We start from the raw sequence: 6,000 nt of genomic DNA, 5'->3' as shown, positions 1-6,000 counted from the left end.
CCTAAGGGTCATAGTACCCCTAGGGACTTATTAGAATCCTTCATATGGGTCGAAGGGGATCATAGGTTGACCTATGACCCCCTTCAACCCATTACATGACAACATCTATCCCTCGAGGTCCTAGGATCCCTAAGAACATATTAGAATACTTTATATGGGTCGACCTATGACCACCTTCAACCCATTAATTGATGACATATGTTCCTAGGGGTCTTAGGACCCCTAGGGAAGGGGGTCATAGGTCACCCTATGACCTATGACCCCCTTTGACCAATACATGATGACATATGTCCCTAGGGGTCCTAGGACCCCTAGGGACATATTAAAATCCTTTGTATGGGTCGAAGGGGGTCATAGGTTGACCTATGACCCCCTTTGACAAATTAAATGATAACATATATCCCTAGGGGTCCTAGGAAACCTAGGGATATATTAGAATTGTTCATATGGGTCGAAGGGGGTTATAGGGTGACCTATTACCCACTTCGACCCATTACATGATGACATATGTCCTTAGGGGTCCTAAGATCCCTAACGACATATTAGAATTCTTTGTATGGGTCAAAGGACGCACTACATGATGACATATGTCCCTAGGGGTCCTAAGACCCCTAGGTACATATTAGAATCTTTCGTATGAGTCAAAAGCAGTCATAGGGTGACATATGACCCTCTTTGACCCATTAAATGATGGCATATGTCCCTATGGCTCCTAAGACCCCTAGGGACATATTAGAATGCTTCATATGGGTCGAAGGGGCTCATAGGTTGACCTATGACCCCCTTTGACCCATTGCATGATCACATATGTCCCTAGGGGTCCAAGGACCCCTAGGGACGTATTAGAATCTTTTTTATGGAATGAAGGGGGTCATCATGTAATGGGTCGAAGGGTGTCATAGGTCACCCTATGAACCTAGGTCATCATGTAATGGGTTGAAGGGTGTCATAGGTCACCCGATGACCCCCTTCAACCCATTACATGATGACCTATGTCGCTAGGGGTCCTAAGACCCCTACGGATATATTATAATGCTTAATATGGGTCGAATGGGATCATAGGTTCGGCCATTACATGACGACATATGTTCGTAGGGATCATAGGATACCTAGGGTCATATTAGAATCCTTTGTATGGGTTGAAGAGGGTCATAGTTTGACCTATCACCCCCTTTAACCCATTACATGATGACATATGTGCCTAGGGGTCCTAGGACTCCTAGGGACATGTTCGAATCTTTCAAATGGGTCAAAGGGGGTCAATGGTTGACCTATGACCCCCTTCGACCCATTACATGATGACATATATATCCCTAGGGTTCCTAGGACCCCTAGAGACATATTAGAATCCTTCATATGGGTTGAAGGGGGTCATAAGGTGACCTATGACTCCCTTCGACCCATTACCTGATGACATATGTCTTTAGGGGTCTTGGGACCCCTAGGGACATATTAGAATCCTTCATATGGGTCGAAGGGGGTCATAGGGTGACCTATGACCCCCTTTGACCCATTACATGACAATATATGTCCCTTGGGGTCCTACGAACCCTAGGGACATATTAGAATCCTTAGTATGGGTAGAAGTGGGTATTAGGGCACTTCGACCCATTACATGATGACATATGTCCGTAGGAGTCCTAGGGCCCCTAGGGACATATTAGAATGCTTCTTATGGGTCAAAGGGGGTCATAGGGCACCCTATGATCCATTTCTACCCATACTCCGAGTAGTCATCTGATAATGTTATTTTGATCAAAATTGACTGAAACGGAAAGTGTTCTTTAATATCAGTCTCGAGATTCCATCCATATAATTACTATCAAATTTTGAGTTTGATAAGTATTTATTAGTTAATTCTCAACAAAGATTATTTTAAAGTGTTGATTGACATACTAATTGGAAAACAGCTATAACTTTCAAACGGTATAACATTTTTTAAATCTAAAAGTTGTGTCACATTTTATACTTTGCCTAGTATAAGAAAAAAAAAATTAAATTTTATGTTAGTTAAGGTGGTCAGACACGAGTGTTTTTTTTTTGAAAAAGTTTTGGTAGAAAATTCATATTTAATTATTTATTTGAAATAAAAATACCAAAAAATATGTGCCATATCTAGGCTAAAATATTATCATTTGATTTTGATTAAGGTGGTTAGACATACACCTAGTTTTTATTGTCGCCTTGAAATTTTTGTAGTACTACATTAAAATCCTAACATTTGACCAATCAATTATTCTTTTCTCTTGATAAGGCCTAGTATTTTAGAAACTAAATTCAATTTCCTACAGATTATTTTCTTACAACTTTTTGATATAAAGTTCATAACCACTTTAAAATTACGTGTCGAGTTGACATAACCTTGATTTGCTGATTTTTCACTACCACTTAAGGCCATAGTTTGGTACACCATGATCCTGCACATACCTGGAAGGAAGCCCTAAGTTTTTAAGAAGGTATTTTAGGTTTGGGTTTCACTATTGAAGGTCTATTTATTATAATTCTTTAGAATAACTGAGAGAGGGGGGGGGGGGGGGGGGGGGGTGAATCAGTTATTCAAGGTCCAAATACCATGATAAATTTATTTATTTATTTTTCTCTACAAATCCTTAATGGTGCATAACTAAACTTATCATGCATGCAATTTAAATATTAAAATAATTAAGAAAAGTAAACATGCATCACACCATAACACTAAGAACTTGATAACCCAAAAACCCTCTAGGAATAAGAAGGTAAAACTGGGGTGGGGATGATACCCACAAAATAATTGTGCAATTGATTTTAACCACTTATGATTGTCTGCCATGTGAAAAGCCTGCCCTATTAAAGGCTACAACACATTGTTAAATGTGACCTTGTTAGAGGATTTCTCCAAACTGTTAGAAATGGGCTTGGTTAAAGGACTTTGGAACATTCACTTGGAATGTCACCCTGTTAAAGGATTTACAGCATGGCTATTAAACCAACCTAAGTCCATAGGTTTTATCTTAACTGTTACAATTACTAAAAAGTAACAACAATAGCTTTGATCTGATTCAACTTACAACATAACTTGTAGATTACAAATCACACTTCAGTTCAATCTTTTTCTTGGCTTTTAATCACTTCAGTTCTGTTAGCTTGTCTTCCTCTCAAGCTTTGTTTCCTTGAGTCTTCTTTACTCATCAAACCAATGCAATCATATATGTGGTCATCCAGCGAAACAGAGTATTCTTTGTTCTCTTACTCCTTAGCACTTTTTTTTAGCAGCTCATGATTTCATGCTTTTTCACCACCACTCTCTGCTTCGTAACCTTATGACTTATTAAATAGAAATCTAAAATATCTTTCCGGTTCAATTCGCCCTCTCCAATTTTAGGGTTTCAATGTATTAGGTAGGATACAATGTATCTACCCCATATTTCTTCTTCATATAGAAACCTTGTCTAGCATCCAGTTTTATTCGCTAAAAAGCTTTTTACATGGTGTTCTGTGCCACCAGCTCATCACTCTTATCTTCTATCTAGTTTATAAATTTCTAGGTAACAACCTTGTCAACTCAGATCTAGCAAATCTTTGATTTCAAAATAATGCAGCAACTCGGCATTATTGGTTTACTGATACTTAGCTTGTTCTGTGTTACTTAGCACTTGTATCCTTCTCGACATCTATATCTTTACTCGACACATGTTTCATGCTCGGCACTTGTTTTTTTCTCGACATCTATATCTTTTCTCGGCACCTATTTAATGCTTGGCACTTGATGTTTACTCAGCACTTGTTTCATGCTTGGCACTTGATATTTACTCGGCACTCTCTAAAAGTGAACTTGCTCAGCTTCAACTAAGAATCTGTTCGGCACTAACTTGCCTTCTCAGCTCTCTCTCTCTCTCTCTCTAATGAACTTAGTTTTTACAAATGACTTAGCTAAAACCTTACATCTTTGATATGTTTCAGTGCACCCATACTCTGTGTCTTAGAGTATGTCATCAATACACTTTTTCATCAATGGCTTAGTTGATCCTTGTATTTCATTACAACATCATAACTTCAACCTTTCTCTAGGTACTCTAGTTACATCTTATTGATTGTCTCCTCCTTGTCAATCAACCAATTGATAGAATTTGGATCACTAAAGCAATTGTCATTCCTGCAAGTAGCAAATTTGACATCAATGATAAAACAATGATTGAGAACATTCTTTACCAGTTCTATTACTTTTTATGTATAATCTCTTCATTTATTTCCAACAATCTCCCTCATGATCTTTTTCAATCATTTCCAACAATCTCCCTCATGATCTTTTTCAATCATTTTCAAAAATCTCCCTCTTTGACATTGATGGCAAACCAAACTGATCATTTGATCAACTTAGTTACATAAGTTTTTCTGCCACTTTCTATTTCTCCCTCTGTACATTTTTTTGCCACTTTTTGTTTCTCCCTCTTTTGTTGTAGTTTTACTACTGATCATATATCTTTACTTTTCAGCTTCTCATAAGTCTCCCTCTTTCATATATATCTCCCTCATGAGTATCTTTCTCTTATTTTTTTTATTTTGATCAATTTCTTCATATCTCCCTCTTTGACATAAATGCCAAAGATGTAGCATCTTTAACATGTTAAATATAGGCTTTGCATCTCATATTTTATCTCTCTATCACCATGCTTGTGACTGATTTGGAGTTTCTGCTCCTGCTATCATCCTCTACATCATTCTTCTGATATTTCAATAATTTATTCATGTTGATGCAGGGCATCTTCCTTGTTATTTTTATACTGCTTGAGTTAGGGGTCTTACCCCCAACTTGCCTCTAATATATTCATAGGCATCCTTGGACAATGGTTTGGTGAAGATATCTGCAGTTTGTTCCTTTGTGTGATTATACTCCATCTTCTCTTGTTTGTTTTCTACCAATTCTTTGACATAGTGATACTTGATTGCAATATGCTTGGTTTTTGCATGCATTACTAGATTCTTGGATATGTTTATAGCACTTGTGTTATCACAATACAATATCACAGGTTTGGTTACTTCTTCTTTCATTCCTTTCAATAAATGTGTGAGCCACACAATGTTTGTGTAATTGACTGCTGCTGCCACGTATTCTGATTTTGCAGTGAATTGAGACGTGCATGTTTGCTTCTTGCTGGTCCAAGTAACTAATATTTTTCCTAAAAATAGTGCCCCTCCACTTGTGCTTTTTCTGTCATCAATGTTACCTCCCCAATTTGCATCTGTGTATGCATTGAGCTCAAACTTTTCATTCTTTTTATAATATAGACCAAAGTTATCAATTCCTTTGAGATACCTCATTATTCTTTTTACTGCTATGAGATGATTTTCTTTGGGATTAGTAGAGAATCTATCCACTATTCCAACTGCTAATGCTATGTCTGGTCTACTATGTACAACATATTGTAGTTTTCCAATCATGAATCTGTACTTTTTTTATTAACTTCAGCTGACACATCATTTTTGGATAGCTTATTTCCTGTTTCCATTGGTGTGCTTACGGGTTTGGAATCTTCTAATCCAAATGTTTTAAGTATCTCTTTGATGTACTTTGATTGTGTCATAAATATACCATGTTTTAGTTGATGTACTTGCAATCCAACAAAGAATTTGATTTCTCCAAACATAGACATTTCAAATTCATGTTTCATTTTTTTAGCAAAACTTTTGCAAAGCACTTCCTTTCCTCCAAACACTATGTCATCTACAAAGATTTCAGATACAATAATGTCCTTACCTTCTTCTAATTTGATATACATGTTGTTGTTGTCATCAGTTCTTTCAAATCCAATTTCCACTAGATACTTGTGAAATCTCTCATACCATGCTCTAGGTGCTTGTTTCAGACTATAGAGTGCTTTATGTAGTTTACAAACCATATCTTTGTTGTTTTCATCAACAAAACCATCCGGTTGTTCAATGTAGACTTCCTCTTCCAATATGCCATTCAGAAAAGTAGACTTTACATCCATCTAATAGACTTTAAAACCTTTATATGTAGCA

Source organism: Cupressus sempervirens, chromosome 5 (assembly GCF_028749045.1).
Source record: "Cupressus sempervirens isolate cs-2001-9-10 chromosome 5, ASM2874904v1, whole genome shotgun sequence".
Taxonomy (NCBI): domain Eukaryota; kingdom Viridiplantae; phylum Streptophyta; class Pinopsida; order Cupressales; family Cupressaceae; genus Cupressus; species Cupressus sempervirens.
The sequence above is the reverse complement of the archived record's forward strand: the minus strand, read 5'-3'. Positions refer to the sequence as shown.